We start from the raw sequence: 27982 nt of genomic DNA on the forward strand, positions 1-27982 counted from the left end.
ATAGATTTTGCATAATAATGTAAGTTTCCTTAAAAAAATAAAATGAAATGAAAGGAATACATTTTTATGAGGAAACCTATACTGACATTCCCATGATAATCTTTCTTAGTTCATGTATTGCATTAGAACACATTGTGGGCTTGAGCTACAGTGATTTTTCTGTTCTGTGATACATGATAAATAATAACAAAAGCATTTATTTTATTTAGTTTTGTTTTATAAACAACACTTAAGATCTGATTTCATTAACATATCTGAAAAGCATTGCATAATGCAAAGAACAAAGTATTGCTTACAGGCCTCTGCGACAGAGTGCTATGCTTTTTGACACATACCTGTGCTTGTTGCAAAAATTACCGTATTTTACTATAGCTTATGTTTTGCCTGCAGATCTGCAGTCTGGCCGACAGGAAAATTGTATTCAGTGAAGTGTTTACAGTGATTCTGTATTGCCCAGGGTATTAATCAGGATCAGGATTTAGCTCCAGACGGGCCAGAGATAGTGATGTGAAGTACAGCAACCCACAGGATCAAAAGGGTAGAGCCACAGCACTGTTTCTTCTTAAAAAACCAACATATACAGGTATGAAGCAATCACATTGTAGCAGGAGTGACATTGATTAAGTGCTTGCATTATGGGGCTTGTGGAATCTATAGGGTATGATGTCCACTGAAGGCCTTCAGAGCCCAGTATATCAAATGCCTAGCCACAGATTCACCACAGAATCGCTTTAAAACCTTACCTCCTCTATATTTAGTGCTAAAAGGTCCATGCAATGAGCCAAGTATTGCTTACAGGCCTCTGAGACAGAGTACTATGCTTTTTGACACATACCTGTGCTTCCTGCAAAAATTACCATATTTTTCTATAGCTTACATTTTGGCTGCAGATCTGCAATCAGACCTACAGGTGATCCCAAACTATCCCAAAGTATAGCAGGGCTCACTTCTTCGTTATCATCGTTCTCTAAATATGACTTGACTTCTTATTCATTCTCTAAACTGTATTTCTAGGTCTACTATCTTGGTGTAAAAATTATACATTCTTCCACCTCATGCCTATCACTATTAAACATGAAATAATCTATTCTGGAGTATGCTGAGTGCGGGACATTATGGAGTATGCTGAGTATTTAACATTAAATACCGCTACTTTAAAATTTCTATACACAACCAGCATATAATGTATATGTATGTGATGTATATGCTGGCAACTTGAACATATAAATCCATAGAACATGAACAGTAAACAAAAACAATTTAAAAAAGAATGACTTCCACTGATGGGGTTAAACGGTGATCCGGTTCCTTCCCAGGAATGGAGGGGAAGTTCCCGTGTCCTGTGGGGGCCCCTCGCTGACACGAGCAGGTGAATTAGCTCCCCCGCTCCTTCTATCTCTGCCAAGAATGAAGCTCCACCTTCCCGGTCAGTTTGGAAAGTCACTGTCTAATAACAGGTCTTTATAAATCATATATATATATAAAACAAGCGGAAATGCTATCTGTAATCGTATTAAAATGCTTATATATAATAGTTCCCAAATATGACTGATATGCAACAGTGATTTTACTATGTTTCTTGGTTTATATCTGCTGTGGGTGAAATTCATCTGTTCATTTTTATCCTCTCCGAACTGCATCAATGTTACAGTATATCCTCTTTCTTCAGGTCCTCTGCTGACTCCTCAGCATTATTGAAAAGCTGTGTTCCTGTCTCCCACTGGATTCACATCTTGGCCAAATAGGGTGTCTGAAAGGGTGCTCCTCTGTTTCCAGTGTGTCTGTCTTCTCTAGTTGTTCTTAAATCTGCTCTGTGAACCCCTCGGGGGATGGTGTGGTAGCGGGGCCTACTTGATCCTGCACAGAGCGCTCATCTGGAGCACATGGTTGGACTGTATGCATGACCATTATCTCTCATTGCTCAAGCCTGCTCATTACACCTTCTGGTTAAGGATTCCCTTGACAGCATGATTGCAATCTTATGCTGAGAAGCAGCAAAACTAATACGTGATCAATATGAATAGAATATTCCTATATCATAGCTTGACATCAAAGCAGTTACAGATCTATGGTCCCTGCCTTGCCATCTACTCATGTACTGCCCTGCTGGTAGTTTTTCTAACTAAAATAACTTTCGTGAGTTCCATAGCTTCAGGCACGAACTGGAGCATATCCTTCAGCTCCTCAATATAGGTCTTGACATTACAACCAGGTATTGTCAGATCAAGTATTTCTTTTCTTGCTAGCTGTCTAAATTAGTAGAGGTTAAATCTGCTGTCTTACCTACAAAATGGATCAAGGACAGGATGGATACACCTGAGCATCCTGTATATGGCTCATTCTGATCCACTGGGAGATCCTCCTCTAGAGACACTCTGAGCCCAGGCTTCCTGAATGCCCTTCTACCCTTGGCCCCTACCTGAGACACGCATGCTCTGCTTGAGATCTCTGATTTCTTGCAGGGCAGAGTCTAGTTCTTCAGTAAGCATGTCTCTTTGTTTAGTTATTCATTAGTCTTGTTGTATAAACTTTCCAGTTTGATTTCCTGTTCATGCAAGCTTACCTGTATCTCAGCAGTGAAGCATCTGGGCTTTCCTGTAAGCTCTACACTGAAATCCTGAGCCAACCATCTTGCTACTGTCTTAGTATTAAAATACTCCCTCTCAATTTCAGCATTTGTTTTTTTTGTTTGGTTTCTCTGTTGTTCTAAAGGCAGATAAAGGTGTCTCATGGAATCTAAGATCCGGTTGGAGGTTAGTTTTAGTACTTTCACTTTCTAAAAAGACTGATGCGTCTGATTCTCATACTAAGTGGACAGTTAATCAAGTCCATAAAGAAATATTCAGAGTCAGGATGTTAGGGAGTCAGGGTGTGTCCTGAGAGAGACCCCTGCTGTTCTCAGACTGCAGGAAAGAGAGGCAATTCACTCTCTTTAATAAATCTCATATTTTACCGAGAAGATGCTCCAAAGCTTGTCCTTCTCCATAAAAAAAACTTCCTGGAGACATTTAATACCTGGGACAAATACCCACACATGACATAAAATTTATCAATCACATAGTATTGAGGACAGAGCCAAAGGATCTCTGCAAGCACTTCACTAAATACGCTTTTCCTGTTCATTTGACATGATCCAGAATTTGTCATTTCTTAAATGACCTATCGGCCCGACTATAGATCCACAGCAAAATTGTAAGCTGCAGTAAAATATGATAATTTGGGGCAGCAAACAGAGGTTTCTGTCAAACGGGGAAAGCACACCGTCTCCGAGACCTGTAAACAATACTATGCTCATTGCATTGACCTTTAAGCACTAAATATAGAGGAGGTAAGGTTTTAAAGCGATTCTGTGGTGCAACATTCCTGACTTACAACACAGTCTTTGATATGCTGAGCTCTGAAGTCCTTCAGTGCACATCATACCAACATCCCATTAATGCAGGCTCTAAATCTTTACATGGCTTGGCACCTCAATTCCTGTCTGAACTTTTATCGCCCTACTCCCCACCTCGCAACCTCCGCTCTTCAAATTCTGCCCTCCTTACTGTCCCCCAAGCCCGTCTACATTGTATGGGCGACAGGGCCTTCTCCTGCTATGCCCCCAAGCTCTGGAACTCTTTGCCCAAGGATATTAGAGAGTCACCTTCTCTAAACTCCTTCAAATCCAGACTCAAAACCTTCTTCAGGAAAGCCTTTACTTAACTGGTTCCATTCTTCACCCCTCTGCTCTTCTTAATACCACCTTCCACGGTCTCCTCTATTGTTATTGTTGTATTGTTGTAATTATAATTGTGTCCTATCTTGTGAAATCTTCTTATTTATTGTTGTAGTCTTCTTATTTATTGTTATTGTCATCCTGTAAAGCACTTTGAGAAGCCAGCTTTAAAGGCGCTATATAAAATAAAGTTTATTTTTATTATAAATCAATGTCACTACTGCTACAATGTTATCGCTACACACCTGTATATGTATACACACCTATATATAGTTTTTGAAGGAGAAACAGTGCAGTGGGTCTACCCTTGTGATCCTGTGGGTTGCTGTACTTCACAACAGTATCTCTGGTCCATCTGGAGCTAAATGCAGATCCTGATTATTGCCCTGGGCAATACAGAATCACTGCAAACACTTCACTGAATACACTTTTCCTGCTCCTTTGACATGATCCAGAATTTGTCATTTTTTAAAACAGCTGTCGGCTCGACTGCAGATCTGCAGGCAAAATGTGAGCTATAGTAAAATACGGTAATTTTTGGAACAAGCACAGGTATGTGTCAAAAAGCATAGTGCTCTATCTCAGAGGCCTGTAAGCAATACTTTGTTCTTTGCATTACGCAATGTTTTTTCACATATGTAAATGAAATCAGATCTTAAGTGTTGTTTATAAAACAAAACTAATTAAAATAAATGCTTTGTTTTTATTCATCTTGTATCAAAGAGCAGACATTTTATTGTAGCTCAAGCCCACAATGTGTTCTAATGCAATACATGAACTAAGGAAGATTATCATGGGAAAGTCAGTATTGGTTTCTTCATAAAAATGTATTCCTTTCATTTCATTTTATTATTTTAAAGAAACTTACATTACTATGATAGTTCCATTGAACTTGGGGGAAAAAAATCTTGTACTGCTGAATGTAGAATTTAAATCTATAGCATTAAAATCACCTATTGGAGAATTGAAATAAAACCTGCACTCAAAGTAAGACATTACCAACAATGACCACAAGGTGAAGATATTGTCATCCCATGAATGGCAAAGCTGTGTTAAGGTAAAAGGAATAGAAATGCATTGAATTGGAAAAAATACTGTTTTTATTTCTAAATTAAAAAGCAAAACATTAATCCTTTAGTGTGGGTTCACTGTTACCTTTGTGCTATTATGTGCTCTACTATGCAAGAGCTGCTTATGTTTTGGCAATATGAAACTCTAAAGCACTCTGGAGTACGGAGCATTGTGCCCCTCGAGACACACCTGTGCATGATTCACAAATTCTCATTGCATTGTGCATAAGGTACTAAATATACTAAAAGTATGATTTTAAAATGTTTTTGTTACACTTATGTTAATTAAATAAATTATTACATGTGTTTAGAAATAAAATCTAATTAAGATACATGCTTTTGTTTTTATTTATCTTGTACCATAGAACAGGAAAATCTTTGTAGTTCAAGCCCACAGTGTGTCCTAATGATGCAACACATGATCTAAGGAAGATTATCACGGGAATTGTTTTCTTCATAAAAATGCATTCCTTTCATTTTATTTTTTTAATAAACTCACATTATGTATAGTAGTGGCCTTCAGTTCGAAAAAAAATCTAGCACTGCTAAATGCACAATTCAAATCAATGAAAATAAAATCACCAAATAGAGAATTGAAATAAAACGTTTCCCTCGAAATAAGACATTACTAACAATGACCACAAGGTGGAGATACTGACCTTACAAGTTAGGAAAGGCAAAACTGAGAAAAGGTAAAAGGAATTGAAATGCATTGAAATTTGAAAAAATACATTATTTTTTTGTAAATCAAAAAGTGAAACATTTATTCTGTAGTGCGGTTTCGCTGTTACCTTTCTGCTATGATAAAATCTACTAAGCAAGAGCTGCTTATGTTTAGGCAGTATGGAACTCTGAAGCACTCTGGAATATGGAACTCTATTCTGTTGACATTGCCTGTGATTAATACCAGGGACAAATACCCACACATGACATAAAATATATCAATCACATAGTATTGAGGGCAGAGCCACAGGATCACTGCAAACATTTCACTAAATACACTTTTCCTACTCATTTGACATGATCCAGAATTAGTAATTTCTTAAAAGATCTGTCGGCCCAACTGCAGATCCACAGCAAAAATGTAAGCTCTATTAAAATATGATAATTTTGAGCAGCAAGCACAGGTTTCTGTCAATGGGGACAGTGCTCCGTCTCCAAGACCTGTAAGCAGTACTATGCTGCTACACACCTGTATATGTTGGTTTTTGAAGGAGATGCAGTGCAGTGGGTCTACGCTTGTCATCTTTTGGGTTGCTGTACTTCACAGCATTATCTCTGGCCCATCTGGAGCTAAATCCTGATCCTGATTTTTGCCTTGGATATGTACCAATAAATCACAGGTGCATATACATATATCACTGTGTTTAAGCTGGAGACACAGAATCACAGAAAACACGTCACTAAATACACTTTTCCTGCTCCTTTGACATGATCCAGAATTTGTCATTTCTTAAAAGACCTGTCGACCACACTTTAGACTTTACACTTTAGACAGAATATGCATATAATTGTTAGATCGAACAGAGAAGCGTGTTTTGATGAGTTGTGAATATTTCTGTCAGTTTCTGAAAGTGGATGAATTTTTTGAAAAACTAGTCACTTTGGGGAGACAAAATATGGATAAAATTCTTAGATTGAACAGAGAAGCATGTTTTGTTGCCTCCAACAAAGTAGACACAATCTGGGGATTGTATGAAGCAGGCAGGTTTGCCCTTCTCAGTCACCGCAGGAAGTGGAGACGTTGTTGTGCTTTTTCTTGCTAGGGAGGTGGTGTTGATGGTCCAGGTGAGGTCATCTGTGATATGCACAGCAATCAACTAAGTACTTCTAGCTGTCTCCACAGGGGAACCATTAATGTGCAGTGGGGAGTGATTAGGGCGGGCCTTCCTGCAGTTAATTATCATCTCTTTTGTCTTATCGACATTCAGATACAGATTGTTGTTGATGCACTAGTTGCTCCACCTCCTTTCTGTATGATGCCTCATCGTTGTTACTAATTAGACCCACCACTTTCTTGTCATCAGCAAACTTGATGATGTAATTTGCACCATGCTTAGCAGTGCAGTCATGAGTCATCAGCGTGAACAGGAGTGGGCTGAGTACATAGCCCTGGGGGGTTCCATTGTTCAGTATTGTGGTACTAGAGATCTTGTCTCCAATCCAGTGCATGTCAAAGAAGAGACTAAGATCTTCAATTTAATGCCCATTAAAACCACAGTTCAGCTCAGCATCAGCCCTGCACTCCCTAAAATATGTGTCCCTTATTTTTCAATATTCACAAAATGGATGGCATATTTTCATTCATATCTCCAAAACGGTGCACACAAGCATAAAACCAAATACACGTGAAAGCAGAGACTCAGAGCTTTCATTTAATGTCTATTATCCCCAGTTTAAAAACTCAGCATCATATCCACCTCCATAGAAATTTGTATCCATTTTTTGAATAGTGACAAAATTGATGGCCTGTTTCAATAATACTTCCGAAACTCTGCATACTACAAGCTTAAAACCAAATGCACATGAAAGAAGAGACTTAGAGCTTTAATGTAATGCCCATTTACCCCACCGTTCAGCTCAAAATCAGCCCTGCACTCTGTAAAATAAGTGTCCCCATATGTAGAAAAATTAAAATGGACAGAATTATAATGTTGGTAAGAGAAGATCTATTTATTAATGTGCACATGGGAGAGCTGCTTGCAAAAGCTAGTCTCTCCAAAAGATGTTGCTCAGCGCTTTTTATACACAGTGACAAACTTCCTACCTTTAACATAGATTACCTAATCCCTAAAATGAACCGTTAGTTTTTTAGTCAAGATCGAGTACAGAAAAACAACTCCTTATTAAGACTTTCGTTATTGCTTACATTCGCAAAACAAGACATTTGCTTTCCCTTTTTACTACATTTAAGACATTAGCTGTATTTTTCCACTGATGTTTCCATATGTCAGGGTTATAAGCAATTCAGAAGCTAAAAGACAAGCAGTTTTTTTTAGCTTTTATACATTTTATAACATTCCTTCAGTCCCTCCTTTAGAACATATTTGTCTTCACACCACTATGTTCTAAACAATGAGACTAGCTAACAGAGCTAGTTACCTTTTTGCATACAGCTTTAAGACAGTGAATACATAAAATAAAAATGATTAGTAGTATTAGGCCAATAAAGAAATATTGTACCAGTTATCATCCCCAGGCTCCGAACACAGACTACAGCCACTTTCCCACTCCCCAATCATCAGGATTATAGTCGTGATATTTTTGTCCTTCATCAGTTCTAAGTGCCAAAACATAAGCAGATCTTGCATAGTAGAGCACATAATAGCACAAAGGTAACAGTGACCCCGCACTACAGCATTACTGTTTGGCTTTTTAATTTAGAAATAAACAGTATTTTCTAAAATTCAATGCATTTCTATTCTATTCTTTTACCTTAACACAGCTTTGCCCTTCTTAACATGGGAGGACAATATCTCCACCTTGTGGTCATTGTTGGTAATGTCTTACTTTGAGGGCAGGTTTTATTTCAATTCTCTTAGGTGATTTTAATGTTATAGATTTCTGCATCCAGCAGTGCAAGATTTTTTATCCAAGTTCAATAGATTTTGCATAATAATGTAAGTTTCCTTAAAAAAATAAAATGAAATGAAAGGAATACATTTTTATGAGGAAACCTATACTGACATTCCCATGATAATCTTTCTTAGTTCATGTATTGCATTAGAACACATTGTGGGCTTGAGCTACAGTGATTTTTCTGTTCTGTGATACATGATAAATAATAACAAAAGCATTTATTTTATTTAGTTTTGTTTTATAAACAACACTTAAGATCTGATTTCATTAACATATCTGAAAAGCATTGCATAATGCAAAGAACAAAGTATTGCTTACAGGCCTCTGCGACAGAGTGCTATGCTTTTTGACACATACCTGTGCTTGTTGCAAAAATTACCGTATTTTACTATAGCTTATGTTTTGCCTGCAGATCTGCAGTCTGGCCGACAGGAAAATTGTATTCAGTGAAGTGTTTACAGTGATTCTGTATTGCCCAGGGTATTAATCAGGATCAGGATTTAGCTCCAGACGGGCCAGAGATAGTGATGTGAAGTACAGCAACCCACAGGATCAAAAGGGTAGAGCCACAGCACTGTTTCTTCTTAAAAAACCAACATATACAGGTATGAAGCAATCACATTGTAGCAGGAGTGACATTGATTAAGTGCTTGCATTATGGGGCTTGTGGAATCTATAGGGTATGATGTCCACTGAAGGCCTTCAGAGCCCAGTATATCAAATGCCTAGCCACAGATTCACCACAGAATCGCTTTAAAACCTTACCTCCTCTATATTTAGTGCTAAAAGGTCCATGCAATGAGCCAAGTATTGCTTACAGGCCTCTGAGACAGAGTACTATGCTTTTTGACACATACCTGTGCTTCCTGCAAAAATTACCATATTTTTCTATAGCTTACATTTTGGCTGCAGATCTGCAATCAGACCTACAGGTGATCCCAAACTATCCCAAAGTATAGCAGGGCTCACTTCTTCGTTATCATCGTTCTCTAAATATGACTTGACTTCTTATTCATTCTCTAAACTGTATTTCTAGGTCTACTATCTTGGTGTAAAAATTATACATTCTTCCACCTCATGCCTATCACTATTAAACATGAAATAATCTATTCTGGAGTATGCTGAGTGCGGGACATTATGGAGTATGCTGAGTATTTAACATTAAATACCGCTACTTTAAAATTTCTATACACAACCAGCATATAATGTATATGTATGTGATGTATATGCTGGCAACTTGAACATATAAATCCATAGAACATGAACAGTAAACAAAAACAATTTAAAAAAGAATGACTTCCACTGATGGGGTTAAACGGTGATCCGGTTCCTTCCCAGGAATGGAGGGGAAGTTCCCGTGTCCTGTGGGGGCCCCTCGCTGACACGAGCAGGTGAATTAGCTCCCCCGCTCCTTCTATCTCTGCCAAGAATGAAGCTCCACCTTCCCGGTCAGTTTGGAAAGTCACTGTCTAATAACAGGTCTTTATAAATCATATATATATATAAAACAAGCGGAAATGCTATCTGTAATCGTATTAAAATGCTTATATATAATAGTTCCCAAATATGACTGATATGCAACAGTGATTTTACTATGTTTCTTGGTTTATATCTGCTGTGGGTGAAATTCATCTGTTCATTTTTATCCTCTCCGAACTGCATCAATGTTACAGTATATCCTCTTTCTTCAGGTCCTCTGCTGACTCCTCAGCATTATTGAAAAGCTGTGTTCCTGTCTCCCACTGGATTCACATCTTGGCCAAATAGGGTGTCTGAAAGGGTGCTCCTCTGTTTCCAGTGTGTCTGTCTTCTCTAGTTGTTCTTAAATCTGCTCTGTGAACCCCTCGGGGGATGGTGTGGTAGCGGGGCCTACTTGATCCTGCACAGAGCGCTCATCTGGAGCACATGGTTGGACTGTATGCATGACCATTATCTCTCATTGCTCAAGCCTGCTCATTACACCTTCTGGTTAAGGATTCCCTTGACAGCATGATTGCAATCTTATGCTGAGAAGCAGCAAAACTAATACGTGATCAATATGAATAGAATATTCCTATATCATAGCTTGACATCAAAGCAGTTACAGATCTATGGTCCCTGCCTTGCCATCTACTCATGTACTGCCCTGCTGGTAGTTTTTCTAACTAAAATAACTTTCGTGAGTTCCATAGCTTCAGGCACGAACTGGAGCATATCCTTCAGCTCCTCAATATAGGTCTTGACATTACAACCAGGTATTGTCAGATCAAGTATTTCTTTTCTTGCTAGCTGTCTAAATTAGTAGAGGTTAAATCTGCTGTCTTACCTACAAAATGGATCAAGGACAGGATGGATACACCTGAGCATCCTGTATATGGCTCATTCTGATCCACTGGGAGATCCTCCTCTAGAGACACTCTGAGCCCAGGCTTCCTGAATGCCCTTCTACCCTTGGCCCCTACCTGAGACACGCATGCTCTGCTTGAGATCTCTGATTTCTTGCAGGGCAGAGTCTAGTTCTTCAGTAAGCATGTCTCTTTGTTTAGTTATTCATTAGTCTTGTTGTATAAACTTTCCAGTTTGATTTCCTGTTCATGCAAGCTTACCTGTATCTCAGCAGTGAAGCATCTGGGCTTTCCTGTAAGCTCTACACTGAAATCCTGAGCCAACCATCTTGCTACTGTCTTAGTATTAAAATACTCCCTCTCAATTTCAGCATTTGTTTTTTTTGTTTGGTTTCTCTGTTGTTCTAAAGGCAGATAAAGGTGTCTCATGGAATCTAAGATCCGGTTGGAGGTTAGTTTTAGTACTTTCACTTTCTAAAAAGACTGATGCGTCTGATTCTCATACTAAGTGGACAGTTAATCAAGTCCATAAAGAAATATTCAGAGTCAGGATGTTAGGGAGTCAGGGTGTGTCCTGAGAGAGACCCCTGCTGTTCTCAGACTGCAGGAAAGAGAGGCAATTCACTCTCTTTAATAAATCTCATATTTTACCGAGAAGATGCTCCAAAGCTTGTCCTTCTCCATAAAAAAAACTTCCTGGAGACATTTAATACCTGGGACAAATACCCACACATGACATAAAATTTATCAATCACATAGTATTGAGGACAGAGCCAAAGGATCTCTGCAAGCACTTCACTAAATACGCTTTTCCTGTTCATTTGACATGATCCAGAATTTGTCATTTCTTAAATGACCTATCGGCCCGACTATAGATCCACAGCAAAATTGTAAGCTGCAGTAAAATATGATAATTTGGGGCAGCAAACAGAGGTTTCTGTCAAACGGGGAAAGCACACCGTCTCCGAGACCTGTAAACAATACTATGCTCATTGCATTGACCTTTAAGCACTAAATATAGAGGAGGTAAGGTTTTAAAGCGATTCTGTGGTGCAACATTCCTGACTTACAACACAGTCTTTGATATGCTGAGCTCTGAAGTCCTTCAGTGCACATCATACCAACATCCCATTAATGCAGGCTCTAAATCTTTACATGGCTTGGCACCTCAATTCCTGTCTGAACTTTTATCGCCCTACTCCCCACCTCGCAACCTCCGCTCTTCAAATTCTGCCCTCCTTACTGTCCCCCAAGCCCGTCTACATTGTATGGGCGACAGGGCCTTCTCCTGCTATGCCCCCAAGCTCTGGAACTCTTTGCCCAAGGATATTAGAGAGTCACCTTCTCTAAACTCCTTCAAATCCAGACTCAAAACCTTCTTCAGGAAAGCCTTTACTTAACTGGTTCCATTCTTCACCCCTCTGCTCTTCTTAATACCACCTTCCACGGTCTCCTCTATTGTTATTGTTGTATTGTTGTAATTATAATTGTGTCCTATCTTGTGAAATCTTCTTATTTATTGTTGTAGTCTTCTTATTTATTGTTATTGTCATCCTGTAAAGCACTTTGAGAAGCCAGCTTTAAAGGCGCTATATAAAATAAAGTTTATTTTTATTATAAATCAATGTCACTACTGCTACAATGTTATCGCTACACACCTGTATATGTATACACACCTATATATAGTTTTTGAAGGAGAAACAGTGCAGTGGGTCTACCCTTGTGATCCTGTGGGTTGCTGTACTTCACAACAGTATCTCTGGTCCATCTGGAGCTAAATGCTGATCCTGATTATTGCCCTGGGCAATACAGAATCACTGCAAACACTTCACTGAATACACTTTTCCTGCTCCTTTGACATGATCCAGAATTTGTCATTTTTTAAAACAGCTGTCGGCTCGACTGCAGATCTGCAGGCAAAATGTGAGCTATAGTAAAATACGGTAATTTTTGGAACAAGCACAGGTATGTGTCAAAAAGCATAGTGCTCTATCTCAGAGGCCTGTAAGCAATACTTTGTTCTTTGCATTACGCAATGTTTTTTCACATATGTTAATGAAATCAGATCTTAAGTGTTGTTTATAAAACAAAACTAATTAAAATAAATGCTTTGTTTTTATTCATCTTGTATCAAAGAGCAGACATTTTATTGTAGCTCAAGCCCACAATGTGTTCTAATGCAATACATGAACTAAGGAAGATTATCATGGGAAAGTCAGTATTGGTTTCTTCATAAAAATGTATTCCTTTCATTTCATTTTATTATTTTAAAGAAACTTACATTACTATGATAGTTCCATTGAACTTGGGGGAAAAAAATCTTGTACTGCTGAATGTAGAATTTAAATCTATAGCATTAAAATCACCTATTGGAGAATTGAAATAAAACCTGCACTCAAAGTAAGACATTACCAACAATGACCACAAGGTGAAGATATTGTCATCCCATGAATGGCAAAGCTGTGTTAAGGTAAAAGGAATAGAAATGCATTGAATTGGAAAAAATACTGTTTTTATTTCTAAATTAAAAAGCAAAACATTAATCCTTTAGTGTGGGTTCACTGTTACCTTTGTGCTATTATGTGCTCTACTATGCAAGAGCTGCTTATGTTTTGGCAATATGAAACTCTAAAGCACTCTGGAGTACGGAGCATTGTGCCCCTCGAGACACACCTGTGCATGATTCACAAATTCTCATTGCATTGTGCATAAGGTACTAAATATACTAAAAGTATGATTTTAAAATGTTTTTGTTTCACTTATGTTAATTAAATAAATTATTACATGTGTTTAGAAATAAAATCTAATTAAGATACATGCTTTTGTTTTTATTTATCTTGTACCATAGAACAGGAAAATCTTTGTAGTTCAAGCCCACAGTGTGTCCTAATGATGCAACACATGATCTAAGGAAGATTATCACGGGAATTGTTTTCTTCATAAAAATGCATTCCTTTCATTTTATTTTTTTAATAAACTCACATTATGTATAGTAGTGGCCTTCAGTTCGAAAAAAAATCTAGCACTGCTAAATGCACAATTCAAATCAATGAAAATAAAATCACCAAATAGAGAATTGAAATAAAACGTTTCCCTCAAAATAAGACATTACTAACAATGACCACAAGGTGGAGATACTGACCTTACAAGTTAGGAAAGGCAAAACTGAGAAAAGGTAAAAGGAATTGAAATGCATTGAAATTTGAAAAAATACATTATTTTTTTGTAAATCAAAAAGTGAAACATTTATTCTGTAGTGCGGTTTCGCTGTTACCTTTCTGCTATGATAAAATCTACTAAGCAAGAGCTGCTTATGTTTAGGCAGTATGGAACTCTGAAGCACTCTGGAATATGGAACTCTATTCTGTTGACATTGCCTGTGATTAATACCAGGGACAAATACCCACACATGACATAAAATATATCAATCACATAGTATTGAGGGCAGAGCCACAGGATCACTGCAAACACTTCACTAAATACACTTTTCCTACTCATTTGACATGATCCAGAATTAGTAATTTCTTAAAAGATCTGTCGGCCCAACTGCAGATCCACAGCAAAAATGTAAGCTCTATTAAAATATGATAATTTTGAGCAGCAAGCACAGGTTTCTGTCAATGGGGACAGTGCTCCGTCTCCAAGACCTGTAAGCAGTACTATGCTGCTACACACCTGTATATGTTGGTTTTTGAAGGAGATGCAGTGCAGTGGGTCTACGCTTGTCATCTTTTGGGTTGCTGTACTTCACAGCATTATCTCTGGCCCATCTGGAGCTAAATCCTGATCCTGATTTTTGCCTTGGATATGTACCAATAAATCACAGGTGCATATACATATATCACTGTGTTTAAGCTGGAGACACAGAATCACAGAAAACACGTCACTAAATACACTTTTCCTGCTCCTTTGACATGATCCAGAATTTGTCATTTCTTAAAAGACCTGTCGACCACACTTTAGACTTTACACTTTAGACAGAATATGCATATAATTGTTAGATCGAACAGATGCGGTTTATCGAACAGATGTTAGATCGAACCCAAATACAGGTTTCACAGGAGTCTCAGACTCCTGCTCTCCCAGTGCCGCTCGCCTGGCATCTGCATCTGCACGGTTGTTACCTTGAGTTACTGGAATTCTTTATTTATTGTGTTATTTACACCTTACTCCAGCTGCTTCAGTCGGCAGCTGTAAAACTACAAATCAGTTCAGAGACAAATCCAGTATTCTTAACTGGAGTCTCTGCCATTGTGAGAGAATCCTGTTTCTCCATAGCCATCCAGAATTGTGCCTACATGCAACAAATACATACATTATATACATATAGAGTAACCCTTTAACATTTTTCTTTTTACAATCTTCCATCAGGGCACTAAAGTGACTTGCTGCGCTGAGGCAGTGGAGGGGCATTTTTCAGATTGTTAGCACCTCGAATTCTGTTGTAACAACTCAGCCTGTTCTCTGTTCTCCCTCATGCATCAGAGAGGACCCATCAGTAAACAGTATTACATTTTCTTGAAATTTTCACGGTCCCCCACCTTTTGGTTAAAGCATCTAATGGTATAATAGTGCCTACCTCCATGCTCCTGCATCAGCACAGCTGCCCAGAACCCTTTTTCCACACTTAAATACTGTACAAAGGAATGGTACATCCATCTGAGGAAACCCCAGTCTCAGCACCTGTAAGAGAGCTAATTTCAAATTATTACAGGCGGCTTTTGCTGCTGGAACCAAGGCAATCTTGGCCTTGGACTGCACTCCCCCCTTAAGCAGATCTGTTAAAAGTTGTGCTCACCCCGTAAAAACGTTGCACCCAGGCCCTGTTAAAATTACACACTGCAAGACACAAAAGGGCCTTATCATAACTGCTTAATATTAGACACTCTAAACCTGAAGCAACTCAAGACTTGTGGGTTTCCTCATCAGGGGAAGCACTCAGATTACCATCAACATACTGAGGGATCACAGTCAGCTGAAGCCACGTGATACCCTGTTCTGGATAGTCATTCCTTGTAATGCATAATATTCCAACCCAATATATCTGGGATAAAACCACCCACATTCGCGTGATAAGTGCACGTGAATGTTAAAATCTGGTACTCAGCAAGTAAAACTTGCTGCCCCATTACTCCTGTGGCCTCCTGCCATCTCCCCATATACATTACTCTATAGCACACTGTGAAGTGAGACAAGCATGACAGTAGTGCTCCAGTATCCCATAACAGAGAAATCAACACCCCATTAACAGTACATTTTAGGTTTAACTCCTTTTATGCACTGGACTGGGACAGACTTAGGGAGGCTACAAGGGATTTACAGGATCTAATTGTTAGGTAAACAGATCTTCTCACAAGACTGTTTATTCTCCCCAGTCTTGATTCTAAACTTACAGCGTTTCAGCATGTCTGGTTTCGAGACATTTGAATAAATCCAACTTTTTTCCACTATTACAACTAATTGTATATACATACAAAAACTGTTTATCTAACTCCTTTTACGTCCACCTGTACTGTACTTATACGTTTCAGATGCTATTTTCCAATCTCCTTAAGTTGATTTTCGTCAAGTCTCTTTAGTTACGTTTCTAGCCAGTCCCGCTGGCTAAACACACTCGCACCGTCTTTTAGTATACCAAAACTCAGTTACACACATACATGCCGGCACACAAATTCATAAAACACACATACACTTCGAGAATATATTTTTCTCTTCGTACTACAATGTCCTGTATTCTTGTTTCACTTCTACAAGAATCCTTTTAATTCCTGAAGCACACTCCAGGTTTGCTGCATTCCTAATTTCGGATGCAGTACATGTGTCAGCCCACTCAGACCCCCCGTCTCCATATGGTCACTGTGGGAATCGATCCCAATTATTTTCATTTCCTGCCTGTATGTTCCCCTATTGGAGAGCAGGATATAATTTAGTTCACTGTTGTAACACATTAACTAGTGCAGTGCGACCAGGAACTAATTCTTTTGTTCATACTCTTTCATAGCGAGTAAAGTATCTTTTCTTTCAGATTTTTGTTTTTCCCCATAAACACACTTTTAAGTAGTCACATCCCAATTTCTATTTTTTTTCATGTATCTGCCACCACTGGTGTCGTCCGTACACCAGGGTTGCAGCTACATCCTTGTGCTTTTGCCAATCAATACTCATATGCTTTCTTTACAGGCATCTTCGCCCCAAACTCCCTCTGACAAAGTCAGCTTTTCCCATATTTTTCTGTCAACTTACACTTTTCAGATACATAAACGGACCCTTACATTACTTTCTCAGACCATCAGTTAGCAGACATGTTCGATTTCCATAATAGTTACTTTGTCATGTGTGAGGTAACAGCTCATACAGTAGGGGGATGCTTTCACTTTGGAAATCCTGTGCATTCCTGCACTCATTCAGCTAAGGCGTCTGTTACCTCCAGACCTAAATGCATCTCAGAGCCTTTAGAGAGGACTTACCCAGCACTGTTCACAGGCAAGGAACGAAACCTCGAAAACCCCCTTCCTTGATCAGTAATTCACCATCCCCAGAACGCCAGCATCGCTGCTTTTGCCCCGGGGTGGACTTACACACTAAGCTCAATCAGGGCGATTCCCGGGTCTCAACGTCCTTTAAATCCTGCTACTTAGTGCTTTGCTCTTTTAATATGAGGTGTGTTTATGTATCGTGCGTGTGTATATGTTCACAAACAAGAAATACACCAGAAACATACATCTATATCTACGTCTCTGCTGCTCCCTTTAAACGGAGGAAAACACGAAAAACATACATGTATCATCTGCGTCTTCCCTGTTCCCTTTAAAACAAAACAAAAATGCACATTCAGTGTAAGACAGTGTAAGGACAAGGCAGCTGGGATCCCAATGAGGACTCACAAGTAGGGGATGGTGTGGAAGGGAGGTGCAAAAGATGAATGTGAAGGAGAGAAGGGGCTTACATATAACATAAGGTGTCATCAAGAATCATTATGATTTAGTGCTGCTGAGGCTGTTTGAACTTGATGTTTGCCATTCACTAACTCTTGTTACATATGGAGTTACTGAAGAGAAGTTGGGGTGGAGATCAAATTCTCTCACAAGTCCGTTGTCCAGTGCGTTCAATCTCCCTGAGTGAACACAGAGCTGAGAGCATCTTCTCCCTCACCCCTCCCTCCAGTCCAGTCTCCATGTTAAGGCCCTAAGTAACGGGAGCGCCATCTAAATGACAGTGATGAGCCCTGACCAGCACTGTTATTCTGTCTCTTTATAAATGTCAGATCACTGTGTCATTGTTAGAATTGGACCAAACAACTGAAATATGCAAGACTGTCATTCTCACTGTCATATTCTTTATCACCCCTGGGTGCTGCAGGTGCTTCAGATGGAGAATGGCCTGCAGGTAATACAGCATAAGAAGCTGCTCAGGCATGGTGATGTCTTCTCCAGTATCCACTCCACATCTCTCTTTGCAGCCCTCAGCACCTTCCAGCAGTCACTGGCACTCGGCCCAGGACTCTGAAGCTGTCTGTATCTGTGACAGAAGCAGTAGTACCATCAACGTCAATTCCCGTCATGTAATGGAACCGGAAACCAACTGGAATCAGAGTTCCAAATGGAACATACCTCTTTCTGATGACTTCCTTTGAGACATCCTTGCTTTTTTTTGCTGAATGTCCTTTAGGATACTCTGGAAGATGGTGATGACTTTAGCCAGGCTGGGATCCTCCTGTCTTAGGTTGGTGGCATTCAGGATGTAGCACAGGAACCAGTTGATGTTTTTGATGTAATTAGCAATGGTTTGGTGAGACAGTCCAGTCATCCTCAATTGGTAAAAAAAGTAGCACGTTTTGGGAATGTCCTTCACAAACATCAAGCATGCTTCAGACGGATCCATAAAAAACAGGAATCAAGAAACGCTGTCTTTCTAAAAAAAAATGTTTTTAGGGTTTATTTTTAGGGCTGGCACAATCTCAGATGGGTGAATTATGTGCTAATGAATTAAAATCTGTACTTTGTGAGTCTCTGCCCAGTTTTAAATACCTACCTCCTGAGAGCAGTTTACCACACGCAGGTCCTGGATAAGGTACTGTTTAAACCTAGCCAGGATAGGAGCATCCAGAGCATGTTTTCTGCGTAGTCCAGCCTGGGCCACTCTCTTCCGGAGAGCCTGCTGATAACTCTTAACTAATGGGGTCCTGTAGGGATACAGGAGACTAATCATAGAATGATGTAACAGAGCCAGTGGAATTATTGATCAAACTGGAAACATGAGAGGAAAGTCTTACTGCTGTAGGGGATTTGTGTATTTACTGGGACAATTATTAATTGATAAATGGAGAAGGAGGGAGAGATTCCTGCTGCGGCGCACTTGCAGTTACTCTCTGAAGGCCAGCTAGTTAGTCCTGGCTGAACATGAAAAGTGACTGGGGGTCCAAGCAAGTCACATTTTTAGACGGGAAGAAAACCGGTTCGCTCCCGATGTAGCGATAGTCCTGAATCCTGAGATTCAGCTCTCGACAGTTCCGACCATAGTTCACTATCAGGCGAGCATCCGCGGTGGGGTACTGGCGGTTCACGAGGCTTGCTGCTGGGCTAACCTCGGGCGGATCCTTTGGTTACGCATGGGCGACCTCCGGTCTCGACTCTTAGAACAAAGTAAAATCCTGGCACTCGGACACACTGGCCGTCACGTGATTGTCCGAGCTGAGTCTGGGAATGTCCTGGAGGGCCACCTTCTGGGCCCTGTGCTGCCTCTTTTATCTGGAGGAACTATGGTCATTCATTGTTTGAAAGTTTTGTGGGCATTCGAGACCCACGTGGGGTTGTCCTGCACTTCCAGTTCCTGATTGGCTGGTTGAGGTGGAGGATGAGTAACAATGCACTCTGACCTTAGGATTGTAAACCTTGGGATGGGACTCTTCCATGGAATGTCCCAGACAGTAAGGCGCCAGAGATGACCATTTATTAGGATACCTGGAGAATCTCAGCCTTGGGAGTTATTACTTATCAGGAAACTCTATCAGATAGAAAAACACCTTAAATCTGAACCAAATGGAATGGCCTCTCTGTGTCCAGCACCACTGAGATGAGGGAGAGAGAGACTGGCAAGGGAGCAGCAAACTTAATTCCTGTATTATAAGCCATGCCACTACACTGCTGCTCCAGTTTTCCAGAGCTCCCATGTTCCCCTTCAATTTCCTTGTCCTCCTCAGTCTCTGGAGGAGCCTGTGGCATCTCTTTCTGCTGGACAGCAGGCACTTCCTCAGGGTATCTGGAACTGTAAAGTACCATTACATAAAATACTAACTGAGCTAACCAGTTTCAAAAAAGCCTTTGAAAATACAATGAAGAAATGGCAAAATTGTATCTCTCACCTTGCTGGTTTGTCTTCAGGTTTCCCACATACAAAACAGCCCATGGACTCCACCAGTCTCACAGCTAGGTTCCTATTTGCCTTGTCAAACAATAGCTCTATGCTCTCATAATCCACAACATGCCCATTCCTCAGGTGATTCATTAAGTCCTTCCTGGCCTGGTGAGAGGCCATCCTTATCTTCTCTAGTGTTGCTCGCTTCATACACTCCCTATTCAAGTAAGCAGGAAGCTGGTCAAATGTCTTCAGGCACATCTTGCACACCTGGGGAATCATGTTGGGTTTCCTAAGACAACATAGAAAACTATTTGTCTATAGAAACAAGAGAAGACCTACATTTTCCTAATTAAGCTTTCTACCTAATTGCTAGGTCATAATGTTGATGACATTTTAGCAGATAAGTACATGATTCTGAAACATGACTTTGTGAAACAACAATGAACTCTTACTTGATGGATGTTCCAATTGAAGCCATTTGAGATCAGTCCCCAGACATCTTAAGATGTAAAGGTCTGTGGGAATTTTCCTTTTCAACAGATATATAAAGAAATAAGTCAACATGATTAATATCAGGGGAAGTCAAAATGAATTAACTAAACCAATTACCTTAGGCTCTCAAATAATTGCCAGCAACCTTACCACCCTGCAACTCACAACTGGCAACCCACTGAAGCTTACCAAGTGTGAACATGGTCAGTACCTGGATAAGAGACCTCCTGGGAAAAAGGAAAGTAAGTAAAGTAAGGCTGCTGGAAGAGGTGTTAGTGGGGCCAGCAGGGAGCGCTCACCCTGCAGTCGGTCTTAATGCCCCAATATAGTGACAGAGAAACTGTACTGTAAAAAAGTGATGTCTTTCAGAAGAGACGTAAAACCGAGGTCCTGACTCTCTGTGGTGTTACCCCAGCATCCTGGAAAAATTTCCCATTGGTCTTTAGCAATCATGGCCTCCTAATAATCCTCATCTATGAATTGGCTTAATCACACTGTTATCCCCACTGAGAGCTGGTGTGGTGAGCATTCTGGCACACTTTGGCTGCCATTGCATCAGAAAGTAATGAGTTTTACATTTGTTCTGTAAGTACTTTTTCAGAGATGTTCTGATTAATAACACATTAAAAGCTAACTATATAATGTGCATATTTTAATGAAATATTAGTCTTATTTTAAATATTCAAATAAACAGAGAATGTGGGAAACAGTCTCTAAACAATGGGAGATGAGTTCGGAAGTCTTAAAAGCAATAAATATCACGTCAAAACTAAGATCAGTATGATCATTGGGACATATTTAGCTCCGCATCCACTTTCCTTAATCAATATCAATAAAAAATACTGGTCAAAGGCTCCAGCCTCCCAGCTAAACTTAATCAGTTTGAGAAACTTGATTGAAGGGCTCTAGACAATATGTCACTGTGCAGACCTCCTGGCTTGTGTGTTCACCTGTATTAATGATACTTCACAGATTCAGAGTGTCCACTCTAATTCCTGGTCCTGAATCTTCAAAAAAAATCATGCCCTAATGACTACAGGCCAGACCAACTGCTCTGAGCTCGAACGCTATGAATGGCTTTGAGCGTCTGGTGCTTAAGCACCTCCAGCTGTGCTCATCTCAGCTGTTGGATCCTTACCAGTCTGCCATTTGGTCCATCAGGTCTGCTGAGGACGCTGTTAACCTGGCTCTCCACTGGACACCCCAGCACTTGGAAGAACCTTATTTAAGATTGGCCTTCATTACCATTAACCCACTTAAATTACTTGATAAGTTGATAGTAGTGTTTTTGGACTATATAAGCATATATGATTAAATATGATTTCTTACATTTTGTCAGCAATATTGATTCAGAAGCTGAACTCAAATGTTAATTATATAAAATCCAGATCTTCAGGTTTTTTCTAGCACTTAAATAGAGGAGAAATTGAAAATGCAGCCAACTGTACAAATGCTGAAGAGTTCATCCAGTGATTTGTGTCTCAAATGGAATTGGTGTCTCTAGTGAGTAGAGAGATGTGGCTTATCAAAAGAAATCCATTCGGCTGCTCCACCCCCACAGTCTCCTCCCCTCCTCCAAGCCCAGCCTTTTATTCAATCTAACTAACCAGATCATGTCACGGAAAATAACACCTAGAAAATAAATATATTTGTATATTTCTCTTAAATACAATTTATTTACAAGTGCTCTTATTGTCTGGTCCTGATGCCCTTCATTGTGTGGTTCCCATATGGTTGTACAGTAAATACAGCAGGAGGAATTTTACTCACTACTCTCAGAACTCTTACAGAAAAGAGATGTTCTGAACAACAAAACATAACTATTCTTAATCCTACAAGAAAGAAAAGAACAATCTTAATGGTAAGACTTTAATAAATTGTGTTCTTCCCAGTAGTAATTTGTACTACCAACCAACCCATCATTGGGAACAGTCCAATTACCCATTAATGTAATTATTCCTCTTTGTACTCCTTTTTGAGAAGAAGAGATTTTAAAAAAATCAGGAAGTAGTAAGAGTGCATAGAAATATTTTAATGATCTCTAGTTAAATTGGAGATTTTTCAGAGAGAATTAACTGTCTCTCTGTCCCCCAGTCTGAGAAAAGCAGGTGTCTGTCTCAGTATACACCCAGACCCTCACAGACACAGGAGATGGAGGCTGTAACATCCTGACTCTGAATGTCTCTCTGTGGACTTGATTAACTCTCCACCTTAGCATGACAATCAGCCTCATCAGTCTGTGCAGGAAGTGAAACTCCTGAAACTAACCTCAAACCTGAAATTAGATTCCACTAGACACATTTATCTGTCTTTAGAGCCACCGTGAAAACAAAGCTTAAACAATGAGAGTATTTTATCTAAGAAAGAAGTAATAGGTTTATTCCATGCTGAAAAGATAATGTAACGAACAGTTCTTTCCGGACCCTATGCAGACGACACAGTCCGACGGAGTGGGGAAACACTGGGGAAACGTCATGCAGGAATACGGGGCTGAAGAGGGGGGGGCGTGTCCAAGGTGCGCTGGGGCACAGGGGAGGCGTGGCCGAGGCGAACAATCCGAGAGAGTAGTCCTTAGGGAATATCCAAAACACACGAGTAAGTCCAAAACCAGGAGATCCATCAGAAGAAGGAATTAAAACCACAAAGGCCGGGTCAGAACCGGCGGAGAGGGAACAGGAACGGGAACGGGAACGGGAACAGAGATTAAAACCTTAACGGGACCAGGCACTTCCAGGTCCCGGACTCGCACGATATGGAAATCAGATGCAGAGCCCGGATGAGCGTCAGCGCCTGGCTTTTAAGGTGGGCTGGGAATGGGGAGCAGGTGCACAGAATAAAGTCTCACGTGAACGGGCTGGAGCACCCTTAAGGAGGGGGAACTATAATCATGACAGATAACAGAGAGAAAATACAACGTTTCGGCTGTGAAGCCTTCTTCAGGTGTGAGCAGGTGGGAGTATTTTAATAAACCTGTTTGGGGCCAGAGCTGTGATCTATATGACACTTGGAAGAAGGTGCATAGTGACATATTACATATATGGAGAATGTGAGTCATTATATACATCATGCTAACACACTCTACTGAAAAAATAAGAATATCATATTATATACATCATGCTAGCAGTGACGGACTGTGCTTCAGTGTGTCTCAGCGCTTTCACTCCACCCACACTCTTCTGAAGAAATAAGACGGAATGGAGGAACACGCTGTAAGATGTTTGTGCCACAATAATAGTTTCTTGGTTAGCTGAATACCCAGCTATAGAAATAGACTAAACACAAAGAAAAGTATTTTCTGATGACTATTACATAACGTGAAATGTACAGTACACAAAAATAATTTCATAGACTCACTTCAACAATTTATAAATAACATATGAACAAAAATCACATTTCTGACAGAGCGCCACTATGAAGCTGAAATGCAGAACTCATGGTGTGTTCAACCAACTCTCACATTTTAAATGAGTAATTAACATCTTACATATTAATCTCTTACCAAGGCATAAAATAACTATTTTTCTGATATGCAAACTGTAAAATATTTTCATTCTTGGTTAATTCTGAATTAATTAATTCTTAATTCTTTAATTTGTTGCCTAGCTAAAATGTAAAATGTTTTTTGTGCAAAAGTGTCTGGGTTGTGTGCTTTTTTCTAATCAAGGTGATCTGGTTTTAATCTTGAATCTAATTAGCACAGTGTATACATCTCATCGTCTATCTGGGTAGCAATCAATTAACACACAATAGGGATTCATGACATGGGGTGTGGAGAAGACCAGCTGGAAAGAACTACAGCTAAACAAGGGAGAAAAGGAGAGAGAACAGCACACCCCAATACTGGAGATTCTCACACAGCAGTAGCCCTGAGGCACCACACAGCCCTGGGATTACTCCCAACACAGCCAGCCTGCTACTGGCCAGACAGAAAGTAAATGCGCAAATGGCGAACTTCATGTGATGAAATTAATTTTAGTTTGAGTTTTACTCAAACAGGTCATTTTGACTCATCCTAATTAACTCAAATAAAAATTAAAAGCAATTTAGTCTTCATCATGGTCACTGTGGATTATATTCGCTACCATTTCGTCATCGTTAACTAAAATGAAAAACAGAAGAATTTTTTTTATATGTTCAACCAGTGGTTTTATTGTAGAAACAATTTACGTTACGTTGGGGAGAAAAAAAAATATTCATTGGTTTTTCAAACACTTTGAATTTGGAGATGCCTCCTAATCAACAATTATCCTGTTAAGGGAGAGGTTGTGTGTGATTACCATGGAGAAGTCATAACAAAGACAACAGCAAAGTCCTAAAGACATACAGATGCAGCCATTCAAAGTGCGGGGCACAGACACGTACCGTGGGTAATTGGCTACGTCATTGCGTGTCATACCGGGGTACGTGATTGGTTGACCGACAGGGGCACTCGTGGTGTGTTGGTCGGTCATTGGAAGATTTTAATGTCTTTACTGTGCCCGTTTTAGTATTGAATATTTATATGGAATTTTACCACTGAAGGGAAATCTTAGTAGCTGAGCATAAAAAGAATAGGAGCATAATGCGTGTGAAGGCCATAAACGATATTGATTTTGTTACATAAACATACAGTATTACAGTAACTAACGTGAAATAACGTGTATAAAAAGTGGTCGTTTGAAGCTTTTCTGTGAATACGCTCGATACCGTCAATAAGCATACATTTAGAATTTGATTAATAGGGAATATAATATGGTATCGCGTATCTAAAGAAATGAATAACTATATAATTATATTCATGTACTGCAACACAAGAATAGTATACGCTGTACAATGTCTGTTGATACTGTTTGTGTAGGGCTGTTTCACCACTCCTCATGTGACCTTGTGGGTGGTCCTGTGGTCTAGGTGCCCAACTACTAAACCATAGGGTGGCTGTTCAAATCAAGCTGGCACTGTGACTTTTATTTTAACAAACATTTCTTTGAAAAATAGAATAGCAATATTATGGACAATTAATTGACAATAAATATAGAAAAGCACATATTAAATTAGGTTTCTGTCAAAGTGCAATGAAACCTATAACTTGATTCTTATGGACGCCCAGTCCCGCCAGGGATTTAAAAAAAACATGCAATCGCATACCTAAAGAAATAACAGTATAATTATGTTCATGCACAAACCGTAGCATGTTATATTATTAGTTTGGGTGTCTCCTCTTGCCAGAAAGCTCTAAATTGCATTTTGAGTGCGGTTTTTGACTTTTTTTAAATTACAGCCCATAAATAAAGCTGATATTGTTTAGACTTTTAATTATTTTAAACTGTATTACAGCAGCACAATGCACAATGCAACGTAAATTGCTACCTTTGTCTTCTGCTTAATAATGTTCAGAAATAAGAAATTAGATTGCTCATAAATCTAATCATTTATTCTAAATGAATACAGTGTAGTTGCTCTCTGAAAAGGCTCTTTTTCTTGTTCGTTTTGGAGACCTTGATCAAAACTGATTTGAGATGTCAGAACGGATTTATTTTCTGTGTATTTCTGTGTGTGCATTTCCTACATTGCTTCGTTTGTCGAGATTTTAACTTTATATTTAGGTTCAGGATTTCAACGATAAATCGTACACTAATTAATAGCAGTAAATACTGATGTTTTGCTCCCTCTTACCACAAAAATATATATGTATTGTAGCTGGAATGAACTTTTTTTCGTACGTGTCTCTACCTACTGTGACTCGAACAGGCACCCAGAGGTGGGGGGTGCGTCTTTCCGCCTCCATAACTAAAATGCCAAATAGGAGTGGCGCAGCGCGGTTTTCATCACTCTCTGTGGGAGTGCTGGCTGTGATTAATTAAACTGGTTTCACAGGTATTTTCAAAGTAGAAGGGTCTAGCAAAGTCATGTACCATAAAAGTATGGTAGTTAAAAACCATTAATACTTTCGCTTGGGTTTAAATAAAGTCAATGTTTTTTTTGGGGGGTAGACTTGACTATTTAGCCATGAGATATACAATAGATTGTCATTAAACAACCTTATGTTTATTAATCTTCCTTGTTCTGCACAGTGGGAATGGTAATGTAATGGGAATTAATTTAATCAAAGAGATCTCTCTGGGTGGGGCGCGGGAGAGACGCCAGGCAGGCGGTGGGTGACAGAGAAGAAAATAAAGGCAGCTTTTAACTCTGCAAGTCTGAGTTTTTGTGTCCGTCATCGTTACACTATCATTCTGTCCATCAAAAACCTGTTTATATGTGACCTTTCAGAACACCTATCTGTTTTCTTCCTAGCACAATTTATGAGCACTCTGTGATTAAATTCCCATTACATTACCATTAGCAAGTTAAAAAAAATTGCGTCGAAAAGCCGGGTGTAACAATTGTTTCTTTTTTATGATCACCGTTTGGATACAAGTCTCACCTGCCCTGTTCTTTGTTTTCTTGTTATTTGCTGTGTATGCCTGCTGCGATCCATTCCTGCCCTCACACCTAAAGAAGACTATTTTACATTTATTTGTGCGGTCCATAGTGCAATAAACCCTCACTAATACATTTGTGGCCTTTTCAAAGTCTGTGCTGTCCTTTGAAAGCGAGATGATCTCTGGTTCTTTGACAAAACAAGGCTTGCCAGATAATGTGAAAAAGACATGAATGGAAACCTGTTTTTATAATGTAGCTTTTAAAGTCGTGCAATGTGTAAGCAGGAACACATCATTATATCTTATATATGAAAAATACATAATATAGCTCCCAAACAAATGCAAACGTGTTTTTAATAAAATGTTTTAATTCATTCATAATCTAACTCGCATAACTCACATTCCCAAGTGCCCCCCGCCCCCGTCTAACAATTTCAAGAAGACTAAGGAAGAACTAAGGAAGTTGTCATCTGTTGTTGAAGCTCTGTGAGCTCGGTGACTTTGAGACCACTTGTTATCCCAAGTTATTTGAATCACCACAATTCAAATAGAGAAAAAAGAGCTGACTGACAGGATTTTAGATGTGGCTGTCAGTAGTATAAAGTGACACCTTTCGTCAAACTTTTGACAGGTACCACGCCCCCCTTTTCCAGCCAATGGGAGTCCACGGTGGGTGGATGTCCCGCCCCCTTGCCAGCCAATGGCGTGTTGTTATGTGTGCATGTCTCCCCCCCCCTCAGGAGCCAATGGTGTGTCGTTAAGGGTCGGAACTCCCGCCTTCCCCCCCAGCCGGTTGGTCCGGAGCCTCAGGGTCCAAAAGCCCCAAGGCAGCACATCCCTCACTTTAGGTGTGTGAAAGCGTGTATTGGTTTGGAAGGGGACCATGTCTGCAGCGGGGTTGAGTGCACTCTACCCGATTCTAGGGAATCGGGTAGTTACAGCGGCGTGGGGAGTCTGGTGATGGCCACAAGATCCCGGGGTGGCCGGGTGGCCGGGCTGCTTATACGCTGCACAAACCATGTCTCAAAAGTATCAGGGTTGTAA

This window comes from Lepisosteus oculatus (genome assembly GCF_040954835.1).
Source record: "Lepisosteus oculatus isolate fLepOcu1 chromosome 22 unlocalized genomic scaffold, fLepOcu1.hap2 SUPER_22_unloc_1, whole genome shotgun sequence".
NCBI lineage: Eukaryota > Metazoa > Chordata > Actinopteri > Semionotiformes > Lepisosteidae > Lepisosteus > Lepisosteus oculatus.